The sequence below is a fragment of the Giraffa tippelskirchi genome, chromosome 10 (genome assembly GCF_054371585.1).
Source record: "Giraffa tippelskirchi isolate mGirTip1 chromosome 10, T2T-mGirTip1v1.2.pri, whole genome shotgun sequence".
In the NCBI taxonomy this organism is placed as follows: Eukaryota; Metazoa; Chordata; class Mammalia; order Artiodactyla; family Giraffidae; genus Giraffa; species Giraffa tippelskirchi.
Window position 1 is genome coordinate 128,242,849 of NC_137284.1, and position 26,848 is coordinate 128,269,696.

The 26,848-nt window shown below is 35.5% G+C and overlaps 1 pseudogene; it reads left to right on the forward strand.

Moving 5' to 3' along the window:
- Positions 1-801: 801 nt before the first annotated feature.
- Positions 802-3,490, forward strand: LOC145522486 (ADP-sugar pyrophosphatase pseudogene; annotated as a pseudogene).
- Positions 3,491-26,848: the final 23,358 nt, after the last annotated feature.

A 26,848-nucleotide genomic window follows, 5' to 3' on the forward strand; every position in this document is an offset into this window, starting at 1 on the left:
AAAAAGCATGTTAGAGAGCACTATTAGACTTAACTAAACTTATATTCTTCCACTCATCTAATTTAAGGATTTGTGGAGAGCTATGACGAGAATATAGTAAAATCATATGCAATATAAAAATCCTCTTGATCTTATACCTCTAGTGTTTCCAGCTCATTACTGCTAGGATTATTTTATAATACAGAGGACCTTTGTCTGGCTTTCAATAACATTACCTGTCTTAACTGATATGAATCTCTTCCTCAGCCCTTCTTCTACCAGACTGTGGACTCAAAACACTCCAAACCTCCCTTCGTTATCTGAATAGGTAATATCTTAAGTCTATGCATTTTGCAGATTCGTCTTCTTAGAATGTCTTTCCCATCTGGATTAGTTTTCCATTGCTGCTCTGACCAATGACTGCAAATTTAGTGCACTGGCATTTCCTGAGAGTGCTGCTTCAGAATGGTCCTTTCTTTTTTCTACCTTTTGCCAAAAGAGTACCCTTCTCTTCACCCCACATCTTGGACCTGAGCTTCTTGCCTGAGGGCTGAAAAGACTAACTAGATTAGTAATGAAAAACTAAGCACCAACAAAATTGTCTCAACGTGCCAGTCTATTATTTCAAAGGTGTTAATTCCACAAGGAAAATGGGTCAAGCTTGAAAAAACTGTACATGGGTCCTACTGGTAAAATTAGAACTTCGGAAACTTTGAAACATGTACCTTGAAAGAATAGTCAGCTGATCATGTGCCAGTTATCCCAGTGCTGCAAAGAACTGTTTATTAAGGATATATTATGGTGAAGCATCTATGACTGCCAATGGGAGGCTCCGGCCTAGAATTCCCCACAGATCTCATAGTTGATAGTGAAAGTCCAGAAGCACCTGCACTTTGGAAGCTTAAGGAAGAAACTGACAATAAAAGGTGATACTGAATGTTCTCCAGCTGTAGGTACGGATCCAAGTTTGTCAATGGTACTACATACATTGTGACAATAACTATTAATGGGAAGGATGCTGAAAATGTAAAACTTAATCCAAAGCCAGAGGATGGAGAATTTGGGGAAGTAAATATTTTGCCAAAGAATAACTTCTTGAAGAGACTTGATGATAAAGTGACTGAAAAACATCTGACTGTGGATGTCAGAGTCTTTCCTGTGCTCTGGAGCTGAAACAAGTAAAAGTGAAGCTGTTTGAAGTTCCCTTCCTGAAATTTAAAGTGCAAAGAGCAGCTTTTGTATATGAGTTTTTGTATACACATGCTTTTGTGTATGAGACCACCAGGCCTCATTTACCAAGACTTTGCATTCAGCTTAGTTTAATGTTGGTTTGATATAATTTTTCCATAAAATAAAAGCAACACAAAATGCAAAAAAAAAAAAAAAAATCCAAAGTCCTCAAGTGGTGTGGTAGCTGAAGCAATGACAGAACATAAATATTAGTCCCTGAGAAGAAGCCAAAAAGATGAGATCATGTTTGAGAAATTATTTGTTGAATCTGGCTCAATGCTAAGCTAGCACTGAGAACACAGCAGGAATGGGAAGGATGTTGGCTACTAGTAGACAAGGAGGTATATGCTTCTGAAGTGAAAAAGAAGGGAAAGACAGACACTTGAGTCATTTAGGATTTCTGCCTAAAATAAAGTTGATAAAAAACAAGAACAGGGCTATATCTTCAGCTTCAGTGTAGGAAAGGTACCCAGAAATCTGATCATAGGGAGAGAGACATTCTACAGGTTGAGAGAATAAAAGAAGTCACTAGCATCTTCCAGAGTTATACAAGAGTAAACACATATTCCAAACATTGTCTTATGTGTGTATGCTGGCAAACTATTGATTGTCTTTGTTATAAGCAATGATCTAAGAGAAAATTTACCTGTAGCGGGAAGCCTGAAGACAATTTAGACTTTTGAGAAAGACACCTTAATTCATACAGCACTACTTGTGAATGACATCTGGGATTGCCTCTTAGACTTAAAACCTTTTTATATTAACGTGTTTATTGAACACAGTATACCAGCCTATCAGCCTTAGATAATGATTGACCATCAGACTCTATTTTTGAACAATTAAATCCCACCTTCTAGGCACATTCAAACTCTACTGTAGTTAATGATTCCTAAAATTGACTATAAAGCAGGACCAAGTTTCTACTGTTAATGAATTTCTAGTGTCAGATTCAGGCTCCTGTAGGGAGACTGAAATCAGTCAGGATTTCCTAGACAACAATCTGAAAATAGTTTAAAAAGGAGGGCCTTATAAAGATTCTTCCTGTGTCAAAACAGGGGCTTTACCACATTCAGTGCCAACACCAGTTTGCACCTAAGACGACTTAACTGTGGTCATTTTTCCTGCCCCAACATTTATAGCTGTAATAAACCTCATATATTTTTTTCCAAATAAGAAACAGAAGTATCCTAGGTATGATTTCACTTTCTCTGGACACCAGGCCAGGATAATGAACAACATAGAAAGAAAAAAACTCCTTAGAATCAAATGTTTTACTGTTTGTAGGGTAAAAGGGTTCACTTAAAATTTAACTGAATTACATGTTTTGTCTGACCAAACTCAAATGGACTTCTAAAACAGAAGCAAAATAAGAGACTTTCTAGATTTCAGTCTTTCCTCACACACATCTAAAGTATCACGCCCATACAAAATGAATCTCCTGTGTTGTAATTCACCTATTTAAGTTGGTGCCCTATTAATAGACTTCTGAGTAATATAAAGAGATTAATGATTTTACTTGGATAAGCAGATTATATACAAACTTAATACTATCTCTGTGAACACACTTGAAATGAAGGCTATTCAAATACTAACTCTATGAACACACTTGAAATAAATTGCCCCTCTTTGACATCATTTGAGTACAGCACTAAAAGGATACAGGATCAGACATATCAAGAGTAGCTTTGCATATAAACCAAGCAATTACTACTTAATAAATTAAGCATACTCTAATTGCAAAGTTAATAATATTACATCATATTTTTAAATATGTGACTGTCCTTTACTGTGACATTTACTTTGAAGGTAGTATTTCACTGAATCTATGATTCACCACTATTTTATATCCCACTAAGAGCAAAGACATTATGAGGTTTTAAATGACACATTTCTTATAGTTTAAAATTATATTTCCTATTTTTGAAAAAATTAATTTTGATCATAAGGCATATAGATTATTTTATGTAAAATACATAATTGCAGATTTAAAATGTAATATAACATATATTAAAATGAAATGGTATGTAAAATTAATTGGCTGTGGTATGCTTAAAACTTTTCACCTTCTGAGACAAATCTATGGGAATAATTTTTCAGTTCTTAATAATCAATGTGTTTTTCCACATAATATTTTTTTCTCAAGGAAGTTATTGGTTCAGAATTTCAAACATTTTTTGTTTTGAATGTTGCATCCATAGGAAAACTGTTAGATGTCTTAGAAATTAAAATACAGATAGAGGAGGACAAAACAATAGCAAACAATAAAGAGACTGACAGTTGAATGGAAAATGCTGAAGAGAAAATAGTGATCTAGAAGCTTGAACCAGAGAATCCTTCCTGAACTCAGGGCAACTTTACCAATATAAAAATATATTTGAGGGAAGTTAGGAAAAAATGGAGAGTAATTTTTAAAAAAATCACATAATTCATCAAATAGAAGTCAACAAGAGGAGATAAAAGAGAAAGGAGATAGATGTAAGAGATTACTATTGATAGAATAACACTTGCTAATTCTGAAGAAAGACAAATTATCAAATTAAAAGGCCCAATGAATACCAGGAAGAATGTAAAACTACTTACATACAACAAAGCACATCTTAATAAAATTTTCATATCCATATTAATTTTTTAAATAAAAATCTATAAAGATTTAAAATTAAAAGTATATCTGTTTTTTTATGCATTAGTTCTAGTAATTTTTTGATAGAACTTTAGGATTTTCTATGTATAGTACTGTATTATCTGCAAATAGTGACAGCTTTACTTCTTCCTTTCCAGTTTAGATGCCTTTTATTTCTTTGTCTTGTCTAATTGCTATGACTAGAACTTTCAATACTGTGTTAAATAGAAATGGTGAGAGTGAGCATCCTTACCTTGTTGTTGATTTTAGAGAAAAAGCTTTCAGTTTTGCACCATTGAGTGAGATTTTAGCTGTGGATTTGACATCAGTTCAGTTCAGTCACTCAGTCATGTCTGACTCTTTGTGACTCCATGGACTGCAGCATGCCAGGCTTCCCTATCCATTACCAACTCCCAGAACTTGCTTAAACTCATGTCCATCAAGTCGGTGATGCCATCCAACCATCTCATCCTCTGTTGTCCCCTTCTCCTTCTGCCTTCAATCTTTCCCAGCACCAGGGTCTTTTCCTATGAGTCAGTTCTTCGCATCAGGTGGCCAAAGTATCAGAGTTTCATATTCAGCATCAATCCTTCTAATGAATATTCAGACCTGATTTCCTTTAGGATTGGCTGGTTGGATCTCCTTGCAATCCAAGGGACTCTGAAGAGTCTTCTCCAACACCACAGTTCAAAAGCATCAATTCTTTGATGCTCAGCTTTCTTTATGGTCCAACTCTCACATCCATACATGACTACTGGAAAAATCTAGCTTTGACTAGATGGACCTTTGTTGGCAAAGTAATATCTATGCTTTTTAATATGCTGTCTAGGTTGACATAGAGGGCCTTTATTATTGGGATTCCCTGGTAGCTGAATGGTAAAGGATCTGTCTGCAGTACAGGAGGTGCAGGAGACATGGGTTCGATTCCTGGGTTGGAACGATCCTCTGGAGGAGTGCGTGGCAACCCACTCCAGCATTGTTGCCTGGAAAATCCAATGGAGTTCAGGATTTGGAGGAGACAAAAGGGACAAGAGGAGCTTGGTGGGCTACAGTCCATAGGGTCACAAAGAGTCAGACATGGCTGAAGCAACTGAGCACGGATGCATGCAAGCCTTTATTATGTTGAGATATATTCCCTATCTATCAACTATGTTGAAAGCTATCATCATGAATGAGTGTTAATTTTGTTAAAAGTATTTGTTTCATCTATCAAGATGGTCATGAGATTTTTATCCTTTGTTTTATTAATGTGGTTTACCACATTGATTGCATCCCTGGAATAAATCTCACTAGATCATGGTGTATGATATTTTATTTTATATGTATATATGTAGATATATAGCTGAGTAATATTCTATTACATATAATTATATACATATGTATATAAATGTAATATTGGTGGTGGTTTAGTCACTAGGCTGTGTCTGACTCTTGTGATCCCATGGACTGTACCCTGCCAGGCTCCTCTGTCCATGGGATTCTCCAGGCAAGAATACTGGAGTGGGTTGCCATTCCCATTTCCAGATCTTCCCAACCCAGGGATCAAACCCAGACTGCCTGCATTACAGGCAGATTCTTTACCAACTGAGCTATGAGAGAAGCCCCAAATGGAATATTACTCAACCTAAAAAGGACAAATTTTGTTGTTTACAATAGCATGGATGGAGCTGAAGAGTATAATATTTAGTAAATTAATTCAGACAGAAAAAGACAAATACCGTATAAATATTTTCACTTATGTGTGTAACCTAAAAATAAAACAAATATAACAAAACTGAAGCAGACTCAGATACAGAGAACAAACTAATGGAATATTACTCAGCCATAAAAAGAGAGAGAAATAGAGTTGAATTTGGCATGATAATATTTTATTGACTATTTTTGCTTCTGTATTCATCAGAAATATTGGCTTGTAATTTTCCTTTTTTTTTGTAATGTCTTTCTCTGATTTGCATATTAGGTTAATGGTCTAATATGGCCTCATAAAGTGAAAATGGGAATGTTCCCTCTTAAAATTTTTGCAGTAGTTTGAGAAGGGTGGATATTAACTCTTCTTTATGTGCTTTGTATGATTCCCTTGTGAAGCCATCCAATTCTTGACTTCTATTTATTGGTAGCTGATTTGACTTCAATTACTGATTTGATTTCATTACTAGTATTTTGTCTATTCAGATTACATACCTCGTCCCGATTCAGTTTTAGACAATCGTATATTTCTAGGAATTTATCCATTTCTTCTAAAACTGTCTAATTTGTTTGCGTATATGTGCTCATAGTATGCATTTTTATTAAACTTTCTTATTTTGTTTTGGAATATAGATGATTAACAATGTTGTGATGTTTTCAGGTGGACAGCAAAGGGACTTAGCCACATATACATGTATCCATTCTCCCTCAAACTCCCCTCCCATCCAGGCTGCCATATAACATTGAGCAGAATTCCCTGAGCTATATAGTAGGTCCTTGTTGGTTATCCTCTTTTTTCTATTATTTTCCTTCCTACAATTTTCCATTTCTTGTTACAGCCCTTTCTCTTTTACTTACAGAAGAAACTTTGACACTACTTGTAAGGTCAGTTTAGTATAAATGAACTCTTATTGTTGCTTGTCTAAGAAGCATTTTATCTTTTCTTCAATTCTGAATGATAACCTTTCAGGGTAAAGTATCCTAGACAGTATGTTTTTTTTTTTCTTTCACCATATGAAATATATTATTCTACTCCCTTCTGGAATGCAAAGTTTCTGATAAAAATCAGCTCATAGCCTTATTGGGGTTCATTTCTATATGATTGTTTCTTTTTGCTGCATTTAGGATTCTTTCTTTAATTTATGCCATTTTAATTATAATAAGTCTTGGTGTGGGTCTCATGTCAAACTCTGTTCTTCCTGTACCTGAGTATCTGTTTATGTCTTCATGTTTGGGAATTTTATAACCATAATCTCATCAAATCATTTTCAACTTCTTTCTCTCTTCTCCTTCTGAAACGCCTATAATGCAAATGTGAATGTGTTTGATATTGTCCTGGAGTCCCCTAAACTACTCTTAATTTTTAAACTTTGTTTCTCCTTTTGCCGTTTTGATCGAGTAATTTTTTCTTTTTGAGTTTTTACTAAGAAATCTTTGCTTTAGCCGAGGTAAAATTTTTTTATTTTGTATTTTCTTGGAAAAGATATATAGTTTTATGTCCATGCTTAGATTTATAATCCATTTTGTGTGATATGAGAAATTTACCAAAGTTCACTTTTTTTAATATGTTGTCAAGATGTTCCAGCACACTTTCTGGAAAAGGCTATACTTTTCTCATGCAGTTTATTTCACAAATTCTCTGAAAATCAATTGACAGTATATGTAGGGGATCTTTCTGGGCTGTAATTTCTCTTCCATTGATTGTTGTGCCCTTCCTTTTGTCGATATCCCATTAACTTGTTTATGGTAGCTTATGGCAAGCCTTGAAATTAAATAATGAGAATCCTCTAAATGTTTTCTTCTACTTCAAAATTACATTGACACATTCAGTTTCTCCCCTTTTCCATGTAAAGATTGGAATCAATTTGCATTGCACATACACAAAAAAGCCTCTGTGATTTTCACTGAAACTGAGTGAAATTGATGGATTGATTTGGGGAAAATTGACATTTGCATTGAGGATTTAATCCACAGGTAGGATGTATCTCTCTATGTATATTTTCCCTTTGATTCTTGTCATTAGTGGTTTATTTATTTTTTCATACTCATGTTGCATATTTTGTTAAGTGTACATCTAAGTGTTTCATGTTTCCTGAAGCCATATTTCTTGATTTTTCTTTTGATATCTATAGGACCTTTAGAAGTCCCCTCTACCTTTTAATTCCTGATATTGCAATTTGTGTCTTCTCTCTGTTTTCCTTAATCAGTTTGATATTTCTGATTTTCTTAAAGGACCAGGATTTTGTTTCATTGATCTTAACTACGGTGTTTGTTTTTGTTTGTTTTCTTCCTTTTTTCTGTCTTTTTAAAAATTATTTAACTAGAGGATAATTACTTTACAATATTGTGATGGTTTTTGCCATACATCAACATGGATCAGCATTCTCTCTAATCATCCCACCCTCTCCTTCTCCCACTATGTCCGAAATGATGTTCTTTATGTCTGTGTCTCCTTTGCTGCCCTGCAATTAGGATTGTCAGTACTATCTTTCTAGATTCCATAAATATGTGTTAATATACAATGTTTATCTTTCTCTTTCTGACTTACTTCACTCTGTAAAATAGGCTCTGGATTTATCCACCTCATTAGAACTGACTCAAATACATTCCTTACAACTGAGTAATATTCCATTGTGAAAATATACTACAACTTCCTTATCCATTCCTCTGTCAGTGGACAACTAGGCTGCTTCCATGTCCTGACTATTGTAAATAGTGCTGCAATGAACATTGGGGCGCATGTGCTGTTTTCCACTCTGGGTTCCTCAGGGTATATGCCCAGTAGTGGAATTACTGGCTCAAATGGTAGTTTTATTTTTAGTTTTTTAAGGACTCTCCATACTATTCTCTATAGTGGCTATATCAGTTTGCATTCCTCTGCAATTTTCTGGAAATTTTGAGCAGGATAGGTACTAGCTCAGCTCTAAACCTTTGGTTGAATTCACCTGTGAAGCCATCTGGCCCTGGGCTTTTGTTTGTTGGAAGATTTTTGATTACATTTTCAATTTCCATTCTTGTGATTGGCCTGTTCATATTTTCTATTTCTTCCTGATTCAGTTTTGGAAGTTTATACTTTTCTAAGAATTCATCCATTTCTTCCAAGTCATCAGTTTTATTGGTATATAGTTGCCCAGAGTAGTCTCTTATGATCCTTTGAATTTCTGTGTTGTCTTTTGTAACTTCTCTTTTTTTATTTCTAATTTTATTGCTTATTTTGGAAGCCAGAATACTGGAGGATTTATCTCAAAGTTCATGCTCCTACTGCTGATTTAGCCATTACCAAGTTAAATGATGCTAAATAAAATATTATAGATATAGGAAAGTTAACAATAAAATTGTTGATTTTAGCAATATATGAGCATATAGGCAAAATTATGTTAATATATAAAAAATATTTATTTTTCAATGAAATCAGGCAGGAACTTTTTCCATTAACATGACTCTATTTATTTATTTTTTTAACAGAAATTGTTGATTTACAACATTGTATTAGTTTCTGATGTACAGCAAAGTGAATAAGTTATACATACATATACATATTTTCTTTTAGATTCTTTTCCATTATAGGTTTTTACAAGATGTTGAATATATTGGGTTAATAAAAAAAAATAACTGCAATTTTGGACCATGAATTTTAAATCATTATAACTGGGCTGAAACACACTTTTATTAATCAAAATAGAAACCATTACAATCAATACATTTTTGTCAGTGAGAAAAAGTTTGTTTATTCCTGTGCAGTAAAAAAATCCATGCTTCAGGATTCGATGAATTTTTGGAAATCATTTTATGCCTCCAAGGTTGTGAAAGCATTTTCCCTGAAAACATTTGTTGAGACACTTGAAGAAGTGGTAGTCAGTTGATGAGAAGTCAGATGAATATAGGGGATGAGGTAAAACCTTGTAACCCAACTTATTCAACTTTTGAAATGTTGATTGTCATGTGATTGGGCTTTGTCATGTGGAAGAATTTGGTCTATTCTGTTTACCAATACCAGATGAAGGCACTGCAGTTTTCAGTGCATCTCATTGATTTGCTGAGCATACTTCTCAGATGTAATGGTTTCACTGGTATTCAGAAAGCTGTAGTGGGTCAGATGGGCAACAGACCACCTAACAGTGACCATGATCTTTTTTGGTGCAAGTTTGGCTTTGGGAACTGCTTTGGAGCTTCTTCTCATTCCAACCACTGAACTGGTCATCACTAGTTGTCATATAAAATCCACTTTCTGTCACACATCACAATCCAATTGAGAAATGGTTCATTGTTGCATAGAGTAAGAGAAAATAACACTTCAAAATGATGATTTTTTTTTCCATCAGTTCATGAAGTGCCCACTTATTGAACTTTTTTCAGCTTTCCAATTTGCTTCAAAAGCCAAATGGTCATAGAATGGTCAACTTTGAGTTCTTCAGCAACTTCTCAAGACATAAGAGGATCAGCTTCAGTGATGGCTCTCAATTGGTTGTTGTCAACTTCTGATGGCCAGCCACCACGCTTCAAGGCTCATCTGCAAGACTCTCACATACTTTGCAAAACTTCTTGAACCACCAGTGAACTATATTTTCATTAGCAGTTCCTGGGCCAAAGGTGTTGTTGATGTTCTGAATTGTCTCCACTGCTTAACAACCCATTTTGAAATCAAATTAAAAAATTGCTTGAATTTGTTTTTGTCTAACATTATTTCTATAGTCTAAAATAAATAAACAGCAAGTAATGTCATTACCAAAAAAGCGTAAAGCAAGAAATGTGCATTAAAATTATGTATAGCATAACCACATTTATTTAAGAATATATTCCAGTATCAAATGGCAAACTTTAACTATGCAAAACTACAATTAATTTTTCACTAACCTAATAATTTCTGGTGATACACAGTAGAAACTTGCAGTTTATCTGTTTTATATATAGTAGTTTATATATATGCTAATTTCAAACTCCTAATTTCCCCCTTCTTTCACCACTTCTACATTTTTCCCATTCTATTTGCCATGCAGTAATGGGGCCAGATGCCATGGTCTTAGTTTTTTTAATATTTAGTTTTAAGCTGGTTCTTTCACTCTCCTTCTTCACCCTTGTCAAGAGGATCTTTAATTCCTCTTTGCTTTCTGACATTAGAGTGGTATCATCCACATATCTGAGGTTGTTGGTGTTCTTCCCGCCTATCTTGATTCTGGCTTGTAACTCATCCAGTCCAGCAATTCTCAAGATGTGCTCAGCGTATACGTTAAACAAACAGCAGATGACAGCAGATAACCTTGTCATACTCCTTTCTCCATCTTGAACCAATCAGTTTTCCATAGAGAGTTCTACCTGTTGCTTCTTGACCCACATACAGGTTTCTCAGGAGACAGGTAAGACTATCTGGTATTCTCATCTCTCTAAGAGCGTTCCACAGTTTGTAATGATCCTTACAGTCAAAGGCTTTAGTGTAGTTGATGAAACAGAGATAAATGTTTTTCTGAAATTCCCTTGCTTTCTCTATAATCCAGCAAATGTTGGCAATTTGATCTCAAGTTCCTCTTCCTTTTCTAAACCCAGCTTGGACATCTGGAAGTTCTTGGTTCATGTAATGTTGAGCCTAGCATGCAAGATTTTAAGCATGACCTTAATAGCATGGGAGGCATTACTTTGCCAACAAAGGTCCATCTGGTCAAGGCTATGGTTTTTCCAGCAGTCATGTATGGATGTGAGAGTTGGACGGTGAAGAAAGCTGAGCACTGAAGAATTGATGCTTTTGAACTGTGGTGTTGGAGAAGACTCTTGAGAGTCCCTTGGACTGCAAGGAGATCCAACCAATCCATCCTAAAGGAGATGAGTCCTGGGTGTTCATTGGAAGGACTGATGTTGAAGCTGAAACTCCAATACTTTGGCCACCTCATGTGAAGAGTTGACTCATTGGAAAAGACCCTAATGCTGGGAAGGATTGGGGGCAGGAAGAGAAGGGGACCACAGAGGATGAGATGGTTGGATGGCATCACCGAGTCGACGGACATGGGTTTGGGTAAACTCATGGAGTTGGTGATGGACAGGGAGGCCTGGAGTGCTGCGGTTCATGGGGTCGCAAAGAGTCAAACATGACTGAGCGACTGAACTTAACTTAATAGCATGGGAGATCAGTGCAATTGTCTGATGGTTAGCATGTTCTTTGGTATTACTCTTCTTGGGAATTGGGATGAGGATTGACCTTTTCCAGTCCTGTGCCCACTGCTGGGTCTTCCAAATTTGCTGACATAATGAATGCAAAACCTTGATGGCATCCTCTTTTAGGGATTTGAATAGTTCTCCTAGAATTTCATCACATCCACTAGCTTTATTAACAACAATGCTTCTTAAGGTGCACTTGACTTCGCACCCCAGAATATCTGGCTCTGGGTGACTAACTACAACATAGTAGTGATCTAGTTCACTAAGATCTTTTCCATACAGTTCTTCTGTGTGTTCTTTCCATCTCTTCTTGATCTCTTCAGCATCTATTAGGTCTCTACCATTTTTATTCTTTATTGTGCACATCTTTGGGCAGAATGCTCCCTCGATGTTTCCAGTTTTCCTGAAAAGATCTCTAATCTTTCTCCTTTTGTTGTTTTCTTCTTTTATTAAACACTGTTCATTGAAGAAGGCCTTCTTGTCTCTTCTAGCTGTTCTTTGGAGAAGGCAATGGCAACCCACTCCAGTACTCTTGCCTGGAAAATCCCATGGGCAGAGGAGCCTGGTGGGCTGCCGTCTATGGGGTGACACAGAGTCAGACACAACTAAAGCGACTTAGCAGCAGCAGCTATTTTTTAAAACTCTGCATTTAATTGGATATACCTTTCCCTCTCTCCCTTGCTTTTCACTTCTCTTTGTTCTTCTGAAATCAGAAGACAATTGTTTCTTGACAGGAAAATGATGACCAACCTAGACAGTGTGTTGAAAAGCAGAGATATTACTCTGCCAACAAAGGTCCATATACTCAAGGTTATGGTCTTCCCGGTAGTCACATGCAGTTGTGAAAGCTGGACCATAAAGAAGGCAGAACACCAACGAATTGATGCCTTCAAACTGTGATGGTGGAGAAGATTCCTGAAAGTCCCTTGGGCAGCAAGGAGATCAAACCAGTTAATCTTAAGGGAGATCAACACTGAATATTCCTTGGAAGGACTGATGCTGAAGTTCCAGGATTTTGGTCATCTGACACAAACAGATGACTCATTGGAAAAGTCCCTGATGCTGGGAAAGATGGAGGGCAAAAGGAGAAGAGGGCATCAGAGTATGAGATGGCTGGACGGCATCACTGATGCAATGAAGATGAACTTGAGCAAACTCTGGGAGATGGTGAGGGACAGAGAGGCCTGGCATGATGCAGTCCATGGGGTCACAAGGAGTTGGACACAGCTGGGCAACTGAACAACAACAACAAAAGGGAAGTTCTAATCTTTGCTGATCTTATTAAGAAAAAGTGATACTTTAAAGTCATGTTGTACAGATGGCCAATAGTCACGTGAAAAGATGCTCAACATTATGAATTATTAGGAAAGGCAAAACTACAATGAGGTACCACTTCACACTGGTTAGAATGTCCATTATTATAATGTCTAGAAGTAACAAATGCTGGAGAGGATGTGGAGTAAAGTGAACCCTCCGATACTGTATGTTAATGCAACTTTATTAAAATGATTCATGGGACAAAGCCTTATTCAAAATTTAAAATGTATTCATTGAGCTCTATGTAACTTTATCTATTACACAGCTAGGAGATAATTCAATCTTTTATAGAATTTAGAATGCAATTTTAAATGTTTCTAGGAATTTATGACATATTCCAAGCTAAACATTATAAACATTTTGGGAATAATTGTATTGTGCTGTTAGATATATGGAAGTATCATATTTTTTTTAAAAAATGGTAATGCAAAAGAAAAATGTTAAGAGATATTTCATTATCACTCATGAATATACTTTAATACAATCTTAGATACAATAAATCTTAGATACAATCTTGATACAAATTTTCTAAAAAAGCTGAAGTTTGCTGTGTTTATGATGTAGAAATCATAAATAATTTTTAGTGATGTTGAAAAATTTAGATATAATTTTAACAAGGTAAAGTATTTTATAAGTCAGCAGAATAACATTTAAGAAAAGTTCTTTTAATCTCTGGTTACTATGCAAAGTCTTGGGGAAAAAAAGATGAAAAACACTACTGTGGCAGTAACACAGTAACTCTCTTGGAAATTATTCAAAACAAATATTTAGTGAAAACACAGTCATGTATATATAAGAATGAAAAATAGGACATGTTTTATTAAAGAAAAATAAAATGTATAGAAGTAATTAAATCATGATAAAGTTTTTCCCTGGGATATTTTGCATTTTATTTTAACAATTTAATATTTCAATAACAATAAACTATATGTAAGAGTTAGGGGAATTCTTGTAATATGTGAATAATCATTGTTTTTGATCTTTTCACTTAATTTGTTTGAGGCACTAAACAAAATGTATTGTTTAGATGATATACTCTTTAGCAATGTTAGGAGATACTACAGTGTGTGGCTCCCTGCTTTACTGCTCCAGAACATGCAGAAGTTTAAATCTTCCTCCTTGAATGGTTCTGGCTTATGAGACAAATCAACTCTCCCTAGCCATCCCTGTGTTCTGCAAAAATTTCTTGTGGGGCTTTCTCTCCAACAGAGTCTTTAACTCAAGCAGAAGAATGTCTACTTTGGGGAGCCTTTGTGGACTCTTTCCATAGCCCCTGGACATTGAGTGCTATATTTCCTGGCTCTTTTATTGAGTGTTTCCTGCCCACCTCCCACCACCACTGACCCTATTGAACAGGGAATGTGATGACTGACTCCACAGGGATTTCTCTCTTGTGTCCACAGGAAGCATTCATCCACCCCTTGCCCTGACAAACCAATTCCAACACGGCAGCACCCTTCACTCTATGGCTTTACTTCCAAAGCAGGTGGTCAGTCCTTTCTTTATCTGTTAGAAGTACCCTGCTTTCTGTCTGTTTTGATTTTCACAGTTAGGAGTCAGGTTTTTATCTTTGATGTATTCCAAGGACAAAGAACACTTTTCAAACTCTTTGAGGGACTCCCTGCTCCTTTAAGTTTCACCTGGTTTAGAATTGGAGGACATATTTTCTCCTTTCACAGAAGGCAGAGTGGGAATTCTAGTGAGGGTGACATCCCTCTCCAAATAAAATTATTTACCAATTTCTCTGTTTTAACTTTCCATGAGACATGAAAGAGGCTCTGGTAAACATTGTTGTTTTTCATAGAAGGATGAGATGTTCTACTCACACTCATCTTGGTATTATAACATGTATACTATTAAAAAGTAACCAATACTGAGAAGGAAATATTATATTCTAATATTATTTCATTTTTAAATAAGTACCATCATGCAATAAACATAATATTTGGAGATTTAAGAGGAACAGTATAATTTTCCAGGAGGTAGAACATAGATTTAATAGTATGAAGAACTTTGAGAAAAATCCTTTTTTTGTGTGATCTTTAAATCATATATATTGGGAGATTAATGAAATTAAATGAATGTTCCCATGTTTACTATCATTTCTAGTGTACCCATGTGCTGACTAAATTTTAAAACATATCATCATTGACTTCCAATAGTTAAGAACATTGACTGTAACCATCTGGTCCCATAACTTCATGGCAAATATATGGGGAAAAAATGGAAACAGTGACAGACTTTGTTTTCTTGGGCTCCAAAATCACTGTGAACGGTGACTGCAATCATGAAATTCAAAGACACTTACTCCTTGGAAGAAAAGCTATGATCCAACCAAGACAATGTATTAAACAGCAGAGACATCACTTTGCTGACAAAGGTCTGTACGGTCAAAGCTATGGTTTTTCCAATAGTCATGTTTGGATGTGAGAGTTGGACCATAAAAAAGGCAGAACACTGAAGAATTGATGCTTTCATATGGTGGTGCTGGAGAAGACTTTTGAGAGTTCCTTGGCTAGCAAGGAGATCAAACCAGTCAATCCTAAGAGAAATCAACCCTGAATGTTCATTGGAAGGACTGATGCTGAAGCTGAATCTCCAATACTTTGGCCACCTGATACAAAGAATTGACTCATTGGAAAAGACCCCGATGCTGGGAAAAATTGAAGACAGGAGGAGAAGGGGATGACAGAAGATGAGATGGTTGGATGGCACCACTGATTCAACGGGCATGAGTTTGAGCAAACTCCAGGAGATAGTGAAGGACAGGGAAGCCTGGCGTGCGGCAATCCTTGGGGTCACAAAGAGTCAGACACGACTGAGTGAGTGAACAACAACAAAAAATACTTTCTGGTTTTGTGATATATTCAGTTTACTTAAAAACAATTTAGCCATAGGGATTATGCTGTTATGTAAGCACTAATTTAATTTACTACTCAAAAAATGGTCACAGTAATCAAGAATTCACAGCCTGGATTAATTTTAATCAGAAAGACCACTTTTGATGCACAGCTGCCATGAGCCTCAGTTATTCTTATGTTAATCCACACCAGTAACTTTACTACAATTAAATTTTCACTGGTGATATTAATGACTTGTTAGATAATGAAAGAGCTTCCCTGGTAGCTCATCTGGTAAAGTATCCGCCTGCAATGCAGGTGACCTCAGTTTGATTCCTGGGACAGGAGGATCACCTGCAGAAAGGATAGGCTACTCACTCCAGTATTGTTTGGCTTCTCTGGTGGCTCAGATCACAGAGAATCCACCTGCAATGCAGGAGACCTGGGTTCTATCCCTGGGTTGGGAAGATCCCCTGGGAAGGGAACAGCTACCCACTCCAGAGGAGACTGACAGACTATAGTCCTGGGGTCACAAAGAGTCGGATGTGACTGGGTGACTTTCACTTTCACTATTCTTTTCAGATAATGAAAGTTAGAAATTGGCTTTCTGAAGAAATTAGTAAATTCCATTTATGTTAACTGAATTACATATTTCTGAGACACTGTCACCTTCCCCAGCATTAATGGGCATGAGAATCCAGTGAGCTTTGTATGTGTCTGATATACTCAGGCATCAATCTCCAAGTTTGTATGTTAAAGGACTTAGTATGAATACAGAGTTTTGGTTTCTAAAAATTGCTCCTGGAATATGGTCTCTTTGCCTTGGGTAATCTTTCAAAAAAAAAAGTGTTTTAAAAATATCCAAAGCCAGGATTCCCTAAGCCCACAGAATAGGTTGCTTGAGGTTTGGTTTCTACTTGCTGGTAAATGTTTACGTGATGGAATTAGGTTAAAGAGGCCATTTTCCTAACACTTTTCAAGGTTTTGGAGACTATCTTACTACACCTACTTCCAGCTATTTGATATCTATCCATAATCTAGTTCAAAACAGCAGTGGAAGAGGAGGATCAAGTTGTGGGAGGGGGAATATTTGGAAAGCCTCAGAGATGATATGGTATTTTAATTAGACATTAAAAATGCTTAAGATTTTGCCAGCTGGCCAGAAAATATTTAAAAAAATATTTAGTATATTAAATTTTTCTGTATAGAATGATTCAAGGTATGTGGTTTATTCAAGAAACTGAACTATGACTTAAATTTAAGGATTTTAAGATAAAAGTACAGGCAGAGGCTGGATTATAAGGAGATCTATGTGGTCTACTCCAGTGCTTTTAAAACTTTGCAGCTTGTGGGAAACACTTTTTTAATTATATTACCTCTTACTAGGACACACAGACACACAAATTGAAACAAAAATGTTACAAGGTAATACTTACATTTTAATAGTGTATATGTACTCTAATATTTTTCTTACTTTTTTCTGAAATATTCTATTTTACTTTATTTTATTGAAATGCTGATATTGAAACTAGTGGATTTATTTCTTGACATATCAATCAACCATAACCCACAATTTGACAACCATTTCCCTAGAGGACTTAACCAACTTCACGAGGGTACAACTAGTACGATCAGGAGGGGTAACCCAGCAGCTGGTGGGCAGCACATGAGCTGGGGATCTTCACTTGTCCTTGCCTGGAAGCATACTGCATGGCATTTGCACATGCCAGAGAGAGGGCAATATTAAACAGCAAATGAGAAAATCCATGACAGGCTGAGAGAGAGACTATGGAAGAAAGGAAATTGTAGTACCATTAAGAGCACTTTTTCCCTTGCTTTTAGAACAAGAAGTACCACATTTGCAATTTTCATTTGGTCCCCAAATGGTTTCCTTTTGTTCAAAAAGCATTTCCAATAGAAAGACTGTGCAAGCCACATATGTGATTTAAAATTTTCTCGTAGAAACACTTAAAAATATAAAAAGAACATGTACAAGTATTTTAATATGTTTATTTAACCTAATTATCCAAAATATTGGCAAATTAATTAATAATTGAATATAAAATATTAATGGAGTATTTTAGTTTTATTCCTACCAAGTGTTTTACATATGATGTACATTGTACTTACTGATCATATTATTTTGAACTATCTGCATTTAGATGAGTCAGTAGTCACAGAATTTGTCATCACCATATTGGACAATGTGGCTCTAAATGTGGGGAATACTGGGAGGTTTCATGCTAGTGTTGATGAGGTTCAATTTGACTTTTAGAAAGCTCTCACTTGCTCACTGATTCAGAGAATGAGGTAGATTGTGAGGTTGGAAGCAAGGAGAATCAAACATTAGCTTTTTGGATTGCGAGAAGGGCAGAGATGAGTGTAAATGGATAGAATCATTATGACTTGGACACTGCTTATAAGTGTTTAGTGGTATTGGTAAAGAAGAAACAGAAATGAAAGGGATTAGAGCAAATTGCAAGGTTTGTGGACATGGCCATTGGGTGGATGGTGGTGCTGCTCATTAAGTTAATGTATCCAGAATAACAGCCACAATATACTTTCAGTCTTTTGTTTTTTTAGGTTGACAACTTATATTCTGTTGTTATCAAAGTTGATTGAGACAGTCCTTGATTTAGTAATGTTCCAATAGAGCTTAATGTTCCAATCAGCTTCTAAAGAATCTGCTTGCAATGCAGGAGAAATGGGTTCAGTCCCTGGGTTGGGAAGATCCTCTGAAGAAGGAAATGGCAACCAACTCCAATATTCTTACCTGGAGAATTCCATGGACAGAGGAGCCTGGTCGCAAGAGTCGGACACAACTTAGCAACTAAACCACCAAAAGAGCTTATCCTGGGCAACACACTGATGCTTTAGAATTGACAATAAGTTTTTTGGTCCAGTGGATTTTACCTAAGATAAACTCTGTATGTTGGATTCAGGGCCGCTTATATGGGTGGCAGCACATGGCAATCACTAGAATGGACTAAGTTCTTAATGAATGTGTAAGCAAATTAACCCAGTGAAACTGGGTGACCCTCTAAAGTCCTCTCTGTTCAGACACAAACTAGAACTACTGTTTTCCCTCTTTTAGGACTTTCCTCAAAACTGTTCTCTGTTCTTAGCTTTAACTTGCACTTTTAAAGGGAGATTATTTGATCAAAATTCCCTTAGTTTCACTTTAAAAGCTCCACACTTTCACCTTTTCAGTCTTCCTTCGATTCTCTCTGCAAGATGTGCCCTACTCTGTGTGAGGACTAACACCATGTCCACTCTCTGACTCTCACCTGCTTTTCATTCTTCCTAGATCAAAGTATTTTTCCATTTACTTTTTGAGATCAATATTTTGAGATGCCAGCCTGTACTCTGCAGAAACTCCTCTTGGTTATTTATATTACTTCATATCTTTGTTTAAAGACTGTATTTCTATATTGAGTTGGTCAGGGTGGAAAAAGGAATGAAGAATGATCTTTAGCTTTGGGTAAAACACATATGAACTTAGTTTGAATAGTTCCATTTTTCTACTTCAAAAATACATTTGCCCCAGTGAATTAATCAATACCAAAGATCAGTGTGCAATAACAACTTAAAACCTACAAAGAAGTAGTACTGACACATATCTGTCAGAGAGCCAACTGTGTGTGTGTGAGAGTACATACACTTGTGTGTAAATGGGATTTTTATGTGATATTTAGCTCTATTTGATGTGCTAGAGAAAATATAGACTGAAGTATGAGTAAGGATAAGCACTAAGAGGAGACATTAGAGAATGTCTATATGTTGCACATTTTTGCATTAAGTGAATTTAAGTTTTGAACAAACACTATGAGGTAAATTCAGTATATTCTTCCAGGAATACTGGAAGCTAATAAACTTTCTGAGTTATTGAAAATATGAAAATATTTTTATCTTATGAGTCCACTTAATCATTTAGTAAGGAAGCATAGATTCAACTTAATTTTTCAAAAAACTTTCATAGCCATTGCTCCGTTGTCATCAGCTAAAACAGTTGTCTCTAATCAAGTTTAATTTAGCAATTTGACATTAGCAGTGGTGGGAGAAATGATCATCTAGAGAATAAGAGAAAAGAAAAAAAAAACTGAGAAGAGAAAAGGAAATGGAAAATTCCAAGTCTAATATCCCTGTTTCAGGAAATTAACTCTACTGAAGACTACACAAACAAGCAAACAAACAAAAAAGTAAATAACAAAATTCAATCAAGGGGCTTCTAATTCATTCACTTATATTACTTTTTATATCCATCTGCAGTATTTTAGATTTTTTTTGACAACTGGTAGATTGAATGGAGTGAACCCAAGATAGCTCCATCATAACAAGTTTGATCGTAAACAGACATTTTGTTTCTCTCCATTTTATTTTTAAGAGATTTAATGACATTTTTAATCTTTATTTTAACTCATGTTATTTAAGTTGACATCTTGGTGTCTTTGAAAGTTAGAATATCATATGTATGCAAGTCATAGGACAATAACATTTGGAGGAGATAAACAGGGATTGAATCCTGGCTTTAACATTTACTATCTATATGACTGGGCAAATTACATAACCTCTCAGAACCTTTGGGTTCTCATCTGTGTGTAAAACTCATGTTTTACAGAGTTCTTATGGAATTTGCAGAATATTCATATAAAATTTTGAGAATTATGAAGGTCATACATTAGGGACTATAAAAAGGTGGCTTTTCAAAGTAACTATTTGGCCAGAGTTGAAGTTTAGGCCTTCATGTATCAAAACTTTTACTATTAAGTGTATATTATTGCAGATATTTCTACAAAAAAGATTGTCTTTTATGTCCTTTACAAACACAGTAACGTATCAGAATTCTTCACTGGGTCAAAAGGACCCTGGCTTTGTTAGAGCAGTCCCAGGGAATATAAACAAAAGGAAAGAAAAACATTACACTGGCATCCCTGCTTCATTCTATAAATTTTATATAAGTATATGTTTAAACAATAAAGTTTCCATAGGGTTTTTAAGAAAAATGGGTTTTGCCACTTAAAAACAAAGCAGAACAAATAGTGTGCATATTTTACATCTTCATTCAGTTCAGTTCCGTCGCTCAGTCGAGTCCAACTGTTTGCAACCCCATGAATCGCAGCATGCCAGGCCTCCCTGTCCATCACCAACTCCCGGAGTTTACCCAAACCCATGTCCATCGACTCGGTGATGTCATCTCATCCTCTGTCATCCCCTTCTCCTCCTGCCCCCAATCCTTCCCAGCATTAGGGTCTTTTCCAATGAGTCAACTCTTCGCATGAGGTGGCCAAAGTATTGGAGTTTCAGCTTCAACATCAGTCCTTCCAATGAACACCTAGGACTGATCTTCTTTAGGATGGACTGGTTGGATCTCCTTGCAGTCCAAGGGACTCTCAAGAGTCTTCTCCAACACCACAGTTCAAAAGCATCAATTCTTCTGTGCTCAGCTTTCCTTATAGTCCAACTCTCACATCCATACATGACTACTGGAAAAACCATACCCTTGACTAGATGGACCTTTGTTGGAAAAGTAATGTCTCTGCTTTTTAATGTGCTATCTAGGTTGGTCATAACTTTCCTTCCAAGGAGTAAGTATCTTTTAATTTCATGGCTGCAGTCACCATCAGCAGTGATTTTGGAGCCTCCAAAAATAAAGTCTGCCACTGTTTCCACTCTTTCCCTATCTATTTCCCATGAAGTGATGGGACTAGATGTCATGATCTTAGTTTTCTGAATGTTGAGCTTTAAGCCAACTTTTTTACTCTCCTCTTTCACTTTCATCAAGAGGCTCTTTAGTTCTTCTTCTTTTTCTGGCATAAAGGTGGTGTCATCTGCATATCTGAGGTTATTGATATTTCTCCTGGCAATCTTGATTCCAGCTTGTGTTTCTTCCAGCCCAGTGTTTCTCATGATGTACTCTGCATCTAAGTTAAATAAGCAGGGTGACAATATACAGCCTTGATGTACTCCTTTTCCTATTTGGAACCAGTCTGTTGTTTCATGTCCAGTTCTAACTGTTGCTTCCTGACCTGCATACAGGTTTCTCAAGAGATAGTTCAGATGGTCTGGTATTTCCATCTCTTTCAGAATTTTCCACAGTTTATTGTGATCCACACAGTCAAAGGCTTTGGCATAGTCAATAAAGCAGAAATAGATGTTTTTCTGGGACTCTCTTTCTTTTTTGATGATCCAGCGGATATTGGCAATTTGATCTCTGGTTCCTCTGCTTTTTCTAAAACTAGCTTGAACATCTGGAAGTTCACGGTTCACGTATTGCTGAAGCCTGGCTTGGAGAATTTTGAGAATTACTTTACTGGAGTGTGAGATGAGCGCAATTGTGCGGTAGTTTGAGCATTCTTTGACATTGCCTTTCTTTGGGAGAATGAAAACTGACCTTTTCCAGTCCTGTGGCCACTGCTGAGTTTTCGAGATTTGCTGGCAAATTGAGTGCAGCACTTTCACAGCATCATCTTTCATATTTGAAATAGCTCAACTGGAATTCCAGTTGCACTAGCTTTGCTCATAGTGATGCTTTCTAAGACCCACTTGACTTCACATTCCAGGATATCTGGCTCTAGGTGAGTGATCACACCAATCCAATCAGGGACTTCTCTGGCTCAGATGGTAAAGAATCTGCCTCAATGCAGGAGACCTGGGTTCAATCCCTGGGTTGGGAAGATCCCTTGCAGAAGGGAATGGCTATCCACTTCAGTATTCTTGCCTGGAGAATCCCATGAACAGAGGAGCTTGGCGAGCCAAATTCCATGGGGTCTCAAAGAGTCGAACATGACTGAGCAGCTAAGCACACATGCACATGTGAAAGCATCACCAGGTCAATAAAGAAAAATTCATCACACCCCCATAACATTAATTAAAGGCAGAAAATGTTGAAATAATTAATTGATATATGAAATAGATATCCAAATTTAGAATCATTTTCCTTAAGATCTTGTTCTTTGTGTAATGTAGATTTCACATCTCTGATAGCCAGAACAAAATAAATAGTTCTATAGAATTTTCAGCAGATCTACTTTTCTGCAAGATTTGCTAACATCTAAAAAGCAAATATAACATTAAACAATTATTTCTATTGAAGAAAAAGGAAAGTTTATTTTAATGTATCTTTAAATGAGCAAGTTCATGCAACATTAAACCTTTTGTAAAGTTTCCTGGAATTGGCTTGTTAATGCAAACCTGTTTACTGAGAGGACTTGGACTCAGACATCCTTTCCATCTAGGGTATTAGCAGTCTCACTAATGGCTAGCCAATTGTTGAGATGAGTGTAGATTTAAACCAGAATGATTGCTTAGGTACATGACTCAATTGTTGGCTCACATTCCCAGTTAGAAAAAGCACTAATATATTACTTCTCACACTCCAATAAGCGATATAGAAGTGTTATATGCTTGTTATATGCTATCTTGGCTTTGGAGAAGAAAAAACTTTGAAACCCCACTTTGCATACATATTTCCTACTATTGGTTCTGCCAAGTGCCAAGAGTGTATTTATCTGTCAAGTAAATAATCACATCTGATTAGTTATTGAAATAGTATATTTATAAACATTTTCCCTTGAATTAAAGTACTGAATAAATTAACTTTATGATACCACCAAACTGCCCAGTTAGATTTGTTATATAATCTGACCAGAGGTTATTTAAAATGTTAGACCTAGTTATGCCTCTTTAGACTTGAGTATAATTTTAATACTCAACTTCATTTCTCATGATTTTTAAGTAATTATTTATTTATTTATTTTTACCAAAGTTTAAACCTGCGCAAAATAGCCATCATAATAACAATATAATAGTGCTCTGTATATATTCTTACTTCATAGATGTTCTCAGATAGACATACATCTCAAATAAACATAAAGAAGGCATGAACAATTCCAACACATTATGTGTAATGATCCCTTTCCCTATTTCAGAGGATCCCTGAGGAAAATATGAATTTTGTAAATAAAGGTAGCATATCATGTGATGTTGTAAGTAAACCGACTTAGTATTCTTACCCTGAAAGATTGAATAATTATCTGATAACAAATCTGCATTATTTTTGCTTTTCCAAATCTTATTGTTCCTTTTAACTAATACTGTACTTAGTATGATAAGCCAAAGAAAAATTTTATGAACACATCTCTATTACTGTAAATTTATCTGATTTTTAAATAAATAGCTTTTATGATTAAAATTATAAAATCAAAATCATATATCATGAATTATTGTTATTAAGTAATACACTGAGATATATATAATTTAAAAAGGAATATGATAATGAATAAAAAGGAAAAGAGAAAAGAACAAAGTGAAAAGGAAGGGAAAGAGGAAGATATATTTGCTTTGTATGCTAATGACTTATCTTTCAGTGAAATATGCTTAAAATCCATTTTATGCCACTTTCTGCCTATCTGAGTTCAAAAATAATAGCTAGTAAGAATATATGAAATATATAAGAATATATGAATATATTATATAAGAATACAAGAATATATGAAACAAAAGGCCTCTAGTATGGTGTGTGGTTGGAATGAAACAGAAAAGCTTATTTTGAGAGTGATTTAACAAATAACCTTTCAAGTTATATTTATATTCCTTATCTTATCAATTTATTTTGTTAAAATGTACCCTAAGGAGAAATTTGCACAAGTCCAACAGATATATGATCAAGATTGCTTATCACAACATTGTTTATAAAATTAAACATAAAACAATTTGTGAGGGAACTAACAATGACCAGATAGAATACAATTCTAAAATTTAATTTATTACTAAATGTTGCTTGATGAAGCTGAATTCAATAAGAATGAGCATAAGAAGGATGATATTGGGTAACTGTAGAAAAGCCTAAGGACATGGGCATATTACCATTGTGATTTCTCAAAGGACTAAGGGGTTCTCAAAATTCCACTAAAGATAGCAATGTTAAATATTTAAAAATAGATGAAATTAAATAGTTTGCAGCATGGCTATGACTGATGGTGTATTATTAGTATAACAAAGTATTCCCATTAGTGTAGGGAGATGCCAGTCTTCTAAATCAATATCTCCCTAGTTTCAAAAAGGACAGTTCATGTTGTTCTCATAAATAATCATATTTTTTGGTAAAAATTATGCTCATATATCTTGTAGTTTAGATTCCTTCATAATCTATCCACTGGGAAAAATTAGAAATAGCTATCTCTTTTCATAAGTAAACTACAAATTAATACATTGATTTTCTCTTTATAAGTTAGTTAAATTAAGTATGAATTCAGTGCCTTTAGATGAATGGATGAAGCTGATATTCTAAATTTGACAACCTGAGGATCAGTATTAAACTTAGAAAATGGTAATAAGATACAAATACCACATTATACCTCTGAGCAGCTGGTCAAACAGCCTCTGAATTATTGCCAATTTATTACCAGAAAAATCCCAGGCATGACCTCTTTGAGTACTATTTGAGATCTACTGAAAGTGTATTCAGTTTTCTTGGAAAAAAAAGTTTTCCTTCATAGTAATTCATCAGTAGATGAAATGAAATAGGTTTATATTGAGTAAAATAAGATTTGCTCCTACTGCTCAAGGTTTTATAAACAGAGTTATGAACAAAAGAACATAGCAAACAAATATAAACTACAACAAATTAGTTTCCAATTTTGTGAAGGAACATGGAATTTTTAAAACTTACTCAAAATCAGATCAAATTTATAGTGTGCTTTAACCATGTTATCTCCTCAAAATGTCAAAAAAAATCAAGCCTTGTGGAACAAACTCACCTCAGTTATCATGTTGGGGAACAAGGGAAAATTTGGAAATGTAACATATCTGGTAAAATGGTCAAATCCCAGATCCCAGTTAATATCTGCCACTCTCAGTTTTCTTATGTTTTATACTGTGACTTATATGATATATCTCTTGGACTACAGGAGATCAAACTGGTCAATCCTAAAGGAAATCAGTCCTGAATATTCATTGGAAGGACTGATGCTGAAGCTCCAATACTTTGGCCACCTGATGCAAAGAACCAACTCATTGGAAAAGACCCTGATGCTGGGAAATATTGAAGGCAGGAGAAGGGGACGACAGAGGATGAGATGGTTGGATGGCATCACTGACTCAACACACTTGAGTTTGAGCAAGCTCCAGGAGTTGGTGATGGACAGGGAAGCCTGACGTGCTGCAGTCCATGGGGTCACAAAGAGTTGGATGTAACTGAGCGACTGGACTGAACTGGTACTATGGCAACTACCCTAAATTTTGAAATGTTCAGACACCCTTCTGATTGGTTGGAGTAAGTCATCTTTTATCTGCCATGATTTCAAACTTTAAAGATTTTCTATAACCAGAAGATTTTAATATTCACTTCATGTAATAATCTTGAATTCTTACCTATGTGTGTAACCCAATTAACCCAAGGAATGCCTGGATGGAAAAATACTTGCAATCCCAGTTTTTCAAGGGGAAGTCATCTGAAATTATAGGTCTTTTGTGCATCATACTCTACCTTCACAAATTGCAAAATCAGGTTTCTCAGACCAATATTCATTATAAAGGCCGGATGCCTTTCAGTCATGACTATTTACAAACTAATCATTATTATTATTTCAGCATGATAGAGGCATCACTCAGTAAAGTCATTACACTCTAACTTTATTTTATTAATCAGAAGATGTAATGATTATATGAATATTCACTGTTGAATAAAATGAATTCAATATTGGCATCCAGTTAGAGATAATAACAGCTCATGCTTTTTACTACAAGGATTAGTATTGGTTTTAATTACATTGAAGGAAAAATAATATACTGAATAATATATAAAATATAAATTATTAATAAAGAGAAACCTCAATTAAATGAGTTGGGAAGTCAGAAAGGGAAGTTTTCATGCCCAGAGATGATATCAGAGCCCAACAAGAATAAGAGACTCTTCTTTCCTGGCAAGGTCTAAGCCATGACTCTGTTTATTGTGGCCCTCCCAACTTCCTTTGCATGTGTTTGTGCTCAGTAATATCCAGCTCTTTGCGACCCCAAAGACTGTAGCCCA